Source organism: Carassius gibelio, chromosome A5 (genome assembly GCF_023724105.1).
Source record: "Carassius gibelio isolate Cgi1373 ecotype wild population from Czech Republic chromosome A5, carGib1.2-hapl.c, whole genome shotgun sequence".
Taxonomy (NCBI): domain Eukaryota; kingdom Metazoa; phylum Chordata; class Actinopteri; order Cypriniformes; family Cyprinidae; genus Carassius; species Carassius gibelio.
The window spans coordinates 38,264,549-38,276,119 of record NC_068375.1 but is presented as its reverse complement, the minus strand read 5'-3'; the positions used below and the strand labels follow the sequence as shown (position 1 = coordinate 38,276,119).

Here is an 11,571-nt window from a genome sequence, read left to right as displayed (position 1 = left end):
ACATACAATGTCCAATCTGCCCCAAACTTCACATGTTAGATAAGACTTCTGCCCTTAACAGATCTACATGCCTATTTTCAGTTATAGTCATAGCGCCACCTGCTGGCAACAGGAAGTGACATGTTTTAGGCTGCGACAAACTACTCCTAGAATTTTTTTGAGATTAAAGTATTTTTTGTAGTCAGTCTAATCTAAAGGCCTGTGCAATGTTAACTTGTGGAGATCTTGAGTTTTTGTTAAAGGGCGTGTCCATGGCGCCATGACAAATTTTGATGTCTCGCCACAGTAAGAGAAGTTGTTGGAACTCAGGCATAATTTGTTCAGTCTTCCCCAAACCTCACATGTTCGATAAGAGTCCTGCCCTAAACACATTTGAAGGCCAATATTCCATTATAATGAGAACACCACCTGCTGGCAACAGGAAGATTGGCACATATATGGAGTAAACTTTGATATATTCCACTTATATTTATGAGTTTAAATGCATATTTCTCATCGTTCACCTAATTAATAAAGCCACTCGCTGGCGGTGAGCCCGGGTGCGAGGGCCCGTTCATCGCTGCTTGCAGCTTTAATTAGGGCCCGAGCACCGAGGTGCGAGGACCCTCTTGTATCTGCTTTGTTTATTATTATTATTATTATTATTATTATTATTATTCTTCTTCTTCTTCTCCCGAATGAATCGCATTTTTGAGGGCTTTAACATGCTCAAAAAGTCATGAAACTTTGCACACGCGTCAAACCTGGTGAAAATTTTCGTCTGATATAGGATTCAGAAGAGGGTGTGGCAAAATGGCTCGACAGCGCCACCTATACCAAGAAAATCAACAGCCTTCCAGCTATGTTTCACCTACATGCACGAAAATTGGCACACATATGTAACACACCAATACCTACAAAAAAGACTCTTGGAGCGAAATTCTAAACCCAACAGGAAGTCGGTTATTTTTAATATTATGAGCATATTTTGTGTAATTTTGGTCATTTCCATGTGTTGTATTTTAACGAACTCCTCCTAGAGATTTCTTCAAATCAACACCAAATTTGGTATGCCTAATCTAAAGGCCTTTGCGATGTTAAATTGCGAAGATCTTGAGTTTTCGTTGAAGGGCGTGTCCGTGGCGGCCTGGCGAATTTCGATGATTCGCCATGAAAAATGAAGTTGCTATAACTCACACATACAATGTCCAATCTGCCCCAAACTTCACATGTTTGATGAGATTCCGAACCTGAACAGATTGACATGCCCATATTCAGTTATAGTCATAGCGCCACCTATTGGCAACAGGAAGTGACATATTTTACGCTGCGACGAACTACTCCTAGAAATTTTATGACATCAGTGTCTTTTTTGTGGTCAGTCTAATCTAAAGGCCTGTGCGATGTTCAGTTGTGAAGATTTTGAGTTTTCGTTAAAAGGCTTGTTCATGGCGCCGCAACGAAGTTCGATGTCTCGCCATGGGAATAAAAGATGTTATAACTCAGGCATAAAGTGTCCGATCTTCCCCAAACTTCACATGTGTGATAAGAGTCCTGACCTGAACAGATCTGCAGGCCAATATTCCACCGGGTGTGGCAGAATGGCTCTATAGCGCCACCTATACACTTTCAACGGAGTGCGCCTCGAGCTATGTTTCACGTACATGTACAAAAATTGGTACACACATGTAACACACCAATACCTACAAAAAAGTCTCTTGGTACGAAATCCGGATCCCAACAGGAAGTCGGTTATTTTGAATTTTCCCTTCAAAATTGGTGTTGTTTTTGCCATTTTCAGGGGTTGTACTTTAACGAACTCCTCCTAGAGATTTATTCAGATCAACACCAAACTTGGTCAGTGTAATCTAAAGCCCTTTGCGATAATAAATTGCGAAGGACTTGAGGTTTCGTTAAAGGGCGGGTCCATGGCGGCCTGACAAATTTCGATGTTTCGCCATGAAAAAGGAAGTTGCTGTAACTCAGACATACAATGTCCAATCTGCCCCAAACTTCACATGTTGGATAAGACTCTTGACCTGAACAGATCTACATGCCAATATTCAGTTATAGTCATAGCGCCACCTATTGGCAACAGGAAGTTACATATTTTACACTGCGACAAACTACTCCTATAATTTTTTTGAGATTAACATATATTTTGTGGTCAGTCTAATCTAAAGGCCTGTGCAATGTTAACTTTTGAAGATCTTGAGTTTTTGTTAAAGGGCGTTTCCATGGCGCAATGACAAAATTTGATGTCTTGCCACAGCAAGAGAAGTTGTTGTAACTCAAGCATAAAATGTTCAATCTTCCCCAAACTTCACTTGTTTGATAAGAGTCCTTGCCTGAACACATCTGAAGGCCAATATTCCATTATAATGATAGCGCCACCTGCTGGCAACGGTAAGATTGGCACATATATGGGATATACTTTGATATATTCCACTTATATTTAGGACATTAAATGCATATTTCTCAACGTTCACCTTTTTACTAAAGCCACACTTTGGCGGTGAGCCCGGGTGCGAGGGCCCGTTCATCGCTGCTTGCAGCTTTAATTATTATTATTCTTCTTCTTCTTCTTCTTCTTCTTCTCCCGAATGAATCGCATTTTTGAGGGCTTTAACATGCTCAAAAAGTCATGAAACTTTGCACACGCGTCAAACCTGGTGAAAATTTTCGTCTGATATAGGATTCAGAAGAGGGTGTGGCAAAATGGCTCGACAGCGCCACCTATACCAAGAAAATCAACAGCCTTCCAGCTATGTTTCACGTGCATTCACGAAAATTGGCACACATATGTAACACACCAATACCTACAAAAAAGACTCTTGGAGCGAAATTCTAAACCCAACAGGAAGTCGGTTATTTTTAATATTATGAGCATATTTTGTGTAATTTTGGTCATTTCCATGTGTTGTATTTTAACGAACTCCTCCTAGAGATTTCTTCAAATCAACACCAAATTTGGTATGCCTAATCTAAAGGCCTTTGCGATGTTAAATTGCGAAGATCTTGAGTTTTCGTTGAAGGGCGTGTCCGTGGCGGCCTGGCGAATTTCGATGATTCGCCATGAAAAATGAAGTTGCTATAACTCACACATACAATGTCCAATCTGCCCCAAACTTCACATGTTTGATGAGATTCCGAACCTGAACAGATTGACATGCCCATATTCAGTTATAGTCATAGCGCCACCTATTGGCAACAGGAAGTGACATATTTTACGCTGCGACGAACTACTCCTAGAAATTTTATGACATCAGTGTCTTTTTTGTGGTCAGTCTAATCTAAAGGCCTGTGCGATGTTCAGTTGTGAAGATCTTGAGTTTTCGTTAAAAGGCTTGTTCATGGCGCCGCGACGAAGTTCTATGTCTCGCCATGGGAATAAAAGATGTTATAACTCAGGCATAAAATGTCCGATCTTCCCCAAACTTCACATGTGTGATAAGAGTCCTGACCTGAACAGATCTGCAGGCCAATATTCCACCAGGTGTGGCAGAATGGCTCTATAGCGCCACCTATACACTTTCAACGGAGTGCGCCTCGAGCTATGTTTCACGTACATGTACAAAAATTGGTACACACATGTAACACACCAATACCTACAAAAAAGTCTCTTGGTACGAAATCCGGATCCTAACAGGAAGTCGGTTATTTTGAATTTTCCCTTCAAAATTGGTGTTGTTTTTGCCATTTTCAGGGGTTATACTTTAACGAACTCCTCCTAGAGATTTATTCAGATCAACACCAAACTTGGTCAGTGTAATCTAAAGCCCTTTGCGATAATAAATTGCGAAGGACTTGAGGTTTCGTTAAAGGGCGGGTCCATGGCGGCCTGACAAATTTCGATGTTTCGCCATGAAAAAGGAAGTTGCTGTAACTCAGACATACAGTGTCCAATCTGCCCCAAACTTCACATGTTGGATAAGACTCTTGACCTGAACAGATCTACATGCCAATATTCAGTTATAGTCATAGCGCCACCTATTGGCAACAGGAAGTTACATATTTTACACTGCGACAAACTACTCCTATAATTTTTTTGAGATTAACATATATTTTGTGGTCAGTCTAATCTAAAGGCCTGTGCAATGTTAACTTTTGAAGATCTTGAGTTTTTGTTAAAGGGCGTTTCCATGGCGCCATGACAAAATTTGATGTCTTGCCACAGCAAGAGAAGTTGTTGTAACTCAAGCATAAAATGTTCAATCTTCCCCAAACTTCACTTGTTTGATAAGAGTCCTTGCCTGAACACATCTGAAGGCCAATATTCCATTATAATGATAGCGCCACCTGCTGGCAACGGTAAGATTGGCACATATATGGGATATACTTTGATATATTCCACTTATATTTAGGACATTAAATGCATATTTCTCAACGTTCACCTTTTTACTAAAGCCACACGATGGCGGTGAGCCCGGGTGCGAGGGCCCGTTCATCGCTGCTTGCAGCTTTAATTTATATCTTACAATTTTTGTTTAATATAATGAATACTAACTTGAATATCTTCTTGGCGAAAATAAATGTCTTAATTTAATCATATAATAACAGCTGACTATTATTAAATGATTCCTGTCAATCACCTTTTTAAATGATTAGTTTCTTAAATAATATTTTTAAATTACTTATATACACACACATACAGAAGAGGAGTGTTAGAGGAGCTGGTGAAAGAGCTCACAGTGTAAATGGACCACTAAAGGTCACACGGAGCGGAGGTGTTTCTGATTAATCACACACACACACACAGACACACACACACACACACACACACACAGATGCACGCACACACACGCACGCACACACACACACACACACACGCACACAAACACATTTCCAGCTGTGATAGATTACAGCTGTCCAAAGTTTGGGCTGAATCTTTCATTAAAATCATTCAAATAAGACTGGTTTGAATGATTCAGACCGCGGGCTCGTTAATGCTGCATCATTAGCGCTGTTGATTTGGTTCTCCTGCACAGAGATCAGAGGACAGGATGGGTGCGGCCGGTCAGGATCAGTGTTGTGTAACACCTGAACTAACCTGTGAGGCCAGATTTAATCAACCGGCTCCAACTGACACACATCTGCACAACCCAGTTTACTATAAATACACACACACTACAGAGAACGCTGAAAATAGAAACCACTGGACCTGCTGATATCCCATAATGCCACAGGAACACTGAACACTGTCAGAACTCAGAAGTTAGGTTAACTTAAATAAAAACAAAATCACAACTATTGTCTTGACAACTAGCTGAAATAAAATAAGTTTTAATGTATTTTATCATAGTTAATGTTTATCTTATTTTAAGTAATAACGTTTTTATTAATTTCATTTTAGTTAACACTAATAACCCTAGTGTTTAAATATATATATATAAATCATTAAATGGTAATATTTATCCTATTTATTTAGTGAAATCTATGATTCTTGCATTAATCATTTTTAATAAATTTTGCTAAAAACAAATGACCATTTTAAGCCATTAGAGCAAATACATAAATACAGATAAATATTGAACATTGTCAAAAGCACTGATATATATATATATATATTTCAGTGCTTTTGACAATGTTCAATATTTATCTGTATTTAACTGAAAAGATATCCCAAAAACCCATATATATATAGTTTATTTTAAGTTTGTTTGAATATATATATATATATATATATATATATATATATATATATATATATATATATATATATATAAATATAAAATTTTTTTTATTCAAAAAAACTTAAAACTGAAAAGATATCCCAAAAGCCCAGTTACTAATATTATATAGTAAAATAACTATAATATTACAATAACACTAGCAGAATATCACTATAATAAAAAAGGGATTCACAACATCCCCAAAAGCAATATCATGAACAATGTCATGAATTTGATCTTTCTATGAGACGGATATGAAAGTATTTGCCTGGGAAATGTGTGTTTAAAGCAATGTCCCAGTTTCCCTTACAAAAGTCTCTGTAGATCTCCTCCAGCTGATACAGAAGAAGATTGACCGAGCCGTCAGAGGATGTTTAGCATGCACACTCAGCACATAGAGCACTTCTCTCTCCGTCAGTTTTAAAGGCACAGAATAATCATGTTATATTTCACCTGAAGTGTTTTGGTGGGAGAAAACTGCAAAGGTTGAATGTACTGCATACTAGACGATCCTGATCATTTCTAGCGCTTTATGCCTTTAAACACGACATCAGACTCCAGGGGGCTGTTCACACGCAGTAATAGAAAGAAACGACACGTCCTCAGACCGTCTGACCACCGACGGATGAATCCATCTCACGACACGAGGGGGTTTCATTACGCAACAGCTCAGTATAATCACGGATTACGCCACACAAAGCCTTTCAGCATATTTCTTCATGCAACTACACGAGAACCTCACTGTGAGGAAAAAAACCACTCAGTAAGAAATAAGCAAAGCTTTGAGTCTTGTTCTGAAACATAATCACATTTGATTTATTGCAGGGCTGTGTCTCTCCCTCGCTCAGCGGGTCTCCATGCACTCGATGAACCCACACACATCCACGTCATTTAGTGTAGAGACAGTGGCTTTCAGGAGACCCTTCACATCTGCTTTCATATCTCAGGCCTCCTCTGAGCCGATATAAAGCTCTTGTTGCTCATTTCTACGAGAAATATTAGATGCGCTGCATCTGTGGATGTGACTAAACACACATACAGACACATTATACAGGGGTAAGATGCCACCCTTAAGAACAATTAAGTGCATTTACTCTTAAATAGTAATATATTTAGATACAAGATTAGCATGTGCATCAACAAATGTGTTATTAAAGGAAATAAATAGTACATTTTTCTAAAAGAGGTGTAATAGCACAAAATTTAAACCTAAACTGTCCTCAACTACCTGGTTAAACTATTGTATATTTTATAGGAAACAATCTTATTTATCTTTAGATATATTATAATAATATTTGATATTAAGTATTATTAATATTTATATATTTTTATATAGTGTCATTAACGGAAAATATTAAATCAACTATTGTATTTAAAACTATTTTGACAATACAGTTAAATAATCAAATACAGATCAAGCTAAATCTGAATACAAGAGATTAATCTGAAAGTGTAACTTATTTTATGACTTATATAGAGGCATATGCATATTTTCATATTTAATTGTCCATATTTTAATTGAAGATATGTCAAAATAACAACACTATGAATGCCGACTGAATGATTTTACTCAACTGTCTTATATAGGTTTTAATGAAACGCGAAGATGTCTGAAACATATTCACGGAAATACTAAATATTAAGCTCATTAATTATAAGAAGTATAAGAAAAAATAGAATAGCATGCCATTTTGGGCCTTCTGTGCTAATTCTGTTGGCTCAACTTACCCCAAATGTCTAATTTTATCTTTAAAAAAAAATTTCTAAATAAAGACGCAAATTTAGATCCCTTACCTTCGGATCTGTTTCAACTGACAAAATCTCACGAATGTTGTTATTCAGATGTGATGACGAAATTAAAAATAACACATGATTTGTGTGATTTTTAATGTAAGGCACAGAGGGGTTTTTATTCAATTTTAGCACCTGACTGACGACAGGAATCATATAGATCAGGTGATGATGCATAAACGCTCACCAAATCAGTGCTGATCACACTCTGCATGAGTTCAGGAGGATGCAGCAGACTCTGTATCTTCCATTACCTCATGCCACAACACACATCTGCGTCTGCATGTCAGGATTCAGTACACTGCCATTGGCATCACGGTATCATAATCAAACAAACTCTGAAGTTATGTGGCTTTTTAACTTATAATAAAATCTAAAACGTTTAGAAGACCTTTAGATAACACAAAATGCAATGCAATATTGTAAAATAAATAAATTCTGATACCTGACTCAGCTTTATGATCTGGTGATTTACATAACAGAGAGGTTCAAGCTGAGAGAAATGTATATTATTATGATCAAAGTCAATAGCATTTTTTTAATGAAAGAAATTATACTTTTATACAGCAAGGACATATTAGATTAATCAAAAAAACTGTAAAGGCATTTATATGTTATACAAATACGTTCAAACAGAAAACACATTTATTTTGAATTGTAGGTTAATAATAATATTCACAATATTAGTGTTTTGACAAATAAATGCAGCGTTGAGCAGAGGAGACTTCTATAAAACATCTACAAATATTCCTGAATTAGTTTTGAAGCTTTGTGTCTGCATTGAAGCTATGAAGTCTTATAAGGTCATCTAAGATGATTTTGGAATTTGAACTAGAACGATATTTTAATTTGGCCAAATGTTGGGAAGTTCAAGCTGAAAGAAATGTACATCATAAATATGCCTTTTAATTTAGGAAGGAAATTACAGTTCCAGTGAAAACAGTGTTTTAATTCATATTTGTTTGTGCTGAAGTTTCATGACCCATAGATGCTTGTGTACTGTTATTGTTCTGCACAGCTGCACTTTTAAATTTATGATTTTATATAACAGCAAGGGATGTGCTACATGTTTTTAATGCAAAGTTTGACATATGATGTTTGCACTGATAAAAAAGACTATGCAAGTGTAGAATAAGTATAGAAATAACCCTTTAAAGCACTTTGTATGTTCATGTCATGTGTGAGCTACATGTTTTGTTTGTGTTGCAGTATTGGAGCTGTTTTCCATGCTGGGTGTCTCATACACAGCTCTCTCGCTTTCTTTAGCTTCTCTCTGTGAAATCCAATAGATCTGAGACTGCTGAATCAACGCATCTAGTCTCAATAAGCCCAACTTAACCAGCAGGCACAATATGTGCTGTGTGGTCAGTGCACTTTCAGTATTTTATGAGTTGATTTATGTGTGTTAATCACAGTACTGAGGTGAAATGTGCAGAGCTAAATAGTTTCTTTTACGAAATGAATGCTTTTATAGCAAGGATACATTCAATTGATCAAAAGTGACAGTTTATCATGTTACAAAAGGTTTCTATTTCAAATAAACACTGTTCTTTTGAATGTTCTATTCATCAAAAAAATCCTGAAAATAAAATCTCGGATTCCATAAAAAAAATATTTCTTATTGTTTTCAACAATTATAATAATCAGAAATGTTTCTTGAGCAGCAGATCAGCATATTATTCTGATTTCTGAAGATCATGTGACATTGAAGACTGGAGGAATGATGCTGAAAATACAGCAGAGCATCACAGGTATGCATAACATTTTACATTTTAAATGCAGCCTTGGTGAGCAGAAGAGACTTCATTCATAAACGCTGAAAAACTTTTGAGGGGTATACAGCATTGTGTCTGCATAGTGACGCTATGAGGTCTTATAATGCTTTCTAAGTAGGCAGCTCACTAGATTTTGAAACAGAGCTGAAGAGCAAAAGCATGGCAAGTGTACATCAGCAAGTGTGAATGAATGTAGCACAATCCATTTCCAAGCACAGTGGGGAAAAACCCTATTTCCTCAAACTTCGGCTGGCAAACAGCCCAGAGATCTCAACAGAAGCAAAACTAAAAGAGTCCGGTCCGTCTGAAGGCACCGCAGTGACACGCTTAAACAAATACAATGAGCCTCCTGCCAAGACGACAGAATGAATTATGTGCAGCGTCTCGATCCTCGGCCCCCGGAAGACCACTGAGAGTCTGTGAAGGCTATTTGAGGTCTGATTAAGTGCCTTTTACGAGAGCCGTGAAACATGGCTTTAAATCTGACGACTGAGGCAGCGCTTAGTGCTTTTCTCAGATCTGATAGAGCAGAGTTCACACTGCAGTTCACTGGCTTTACTTCTCTGTAGAAATTATCAGAATTGTGTCACTCCAATCCTTCTTTCATTCATGCAACAACAACAACAACAAAAATTACTAAATTGTTCCTGCTGCATACAAAAGCAGATTAAAAAAGTGCCTAGACCTGCTCCACAAAGATCAATTTCATGCAGACAAAATATTTTAGAACTAAAATTTAATGATTTAAACACAATATATAATTTTTTTTTTCTTTTCTTTTTTTTGCATGACATTAGATTTTATGTATTCATTTTCTTTGAGGACGCAAGCATGGAAATTACAATTTTCAAACTGGAAAATAGCTGAGTAAATGTTAAAATATTATCCTTGTTTAACAGAAATAATAAATGCATACGAGTTTGAAACAACATGATAATAAAAGAGTTAATTTGCTCTACAGTCTGCTAAATGCAATTATAATGAACTATTACGAAGATATTAAAATTAGAAGCTCTTTTGAAACAATGTGTAGTACTATGAAAATAACTATATATATAATATTTAAATCACTCATTTCTAAGTGAACTGTTCCTTTAAGAGCCAGATGAAAAGAGAGCTGATTGATGGATGTTGACTCATGAATGAATGGACGGCGGCTGATGTCATCGTCTGATGTTCGCCCTTGCAATCTGACACATTATAAAAGTGCCCACAACTGGTTTGGTTGTGCATGCTTCAGTTGCAACAAAACATACACAAAGGCCATCCATTACTGTAACTGACAACTGGAATGATCAGTTCAGGGAACCGTGGTTTGAGAAAGCTGAGCTTCCAGACAGGAATAACAACATTGCACAGTGACATTTCCCATTCATCACACTGTCTAACACAAGCATGCATGTGATATTTGCACTTCAGTGTGTGATGATGTTTCATTCAGTGCTAGGAATGGCTTTCAAGATATCAAGGTTGGTTTAATCAATTAACACTTATGCTGCTGTGCAAGCAACGTTCTCGGAATGTTCTAGCAAGGTTCTCAAAAGATTAGCAGAAAAGCATTTGAAAAACAACTGTTCTAAAAGGTTTTAGTTGGACGTTTTTTAAAAATGTTACTACTTGTTTCAGAACATCAAGAGAACATTCAAAAGTAACATTCACATGATAAAAACGATAAAATGGAATGTTCATATAAAACGTTACAATAAACACTGAAATCATTGAGGCTTTTGTTTTTTATTTTCCCGATGGTAAAAAATTATCAAAAAATAGATATGAGCACAAGACATGAATATACAGAATAAACCCATGAACACGCTGATTAAAGTTTTGTGCTCATGCAAAGCCACAACAAATCTAGCTGTGTCGTGTTGATCAGGATTTGTAGAACTGCTTTACTCAAACCACTCTTTTCCCAATAAAACAACACAGTTTGAGTAAGCATTATCATTGTTAAGATGTGCAAATCAATTTCTTAATCTCAACTAGATTTTATGAATTCTTGGAGTATCGATAACCTGTGCAAATATACAACTAAACTAAATTAAGAAACAATCTGCCAGTACACAGAGCTGAGCACAAAGTCACTATAGTATGATTAAACCAGTCACTTTGCCTGAAAGTCATGATTAAAGTGCTTCAGTCTAGTGCGGATCTTGCCAAGCACCCCTGAATAAACTCTTCTGATCTTATCTGTAGTTAATGCAATGCAATGCAAAGATCCGTGTAATGTTTCAATCATTTACTCATTAAAGGAACACCCCAAAACTTGCTGAAAATGGACATCTTAATGATTAATTTGTTTCTTACAAACACGCATCTCTTGTCTTCTCAAGATGTTAGCTGATGGAGTGGAG

The 11,571-nt window shown here is 36.7% G+C and overlaps 1 protein-coding gene across 1 annotated transcript in view; it reads right to left on the bottom strand.

Moving 5' to 3' along the window:
• LOC128014885 (dehydrogenase/reductase SDR family member 11-like) overlaps positions 1-11,571 on the bottom strand; it is a 50,951-nt gene that overhangs the window by 35,708 nt on the left and 3,672 nt on the right. The window lies entirely within an intron of this gene.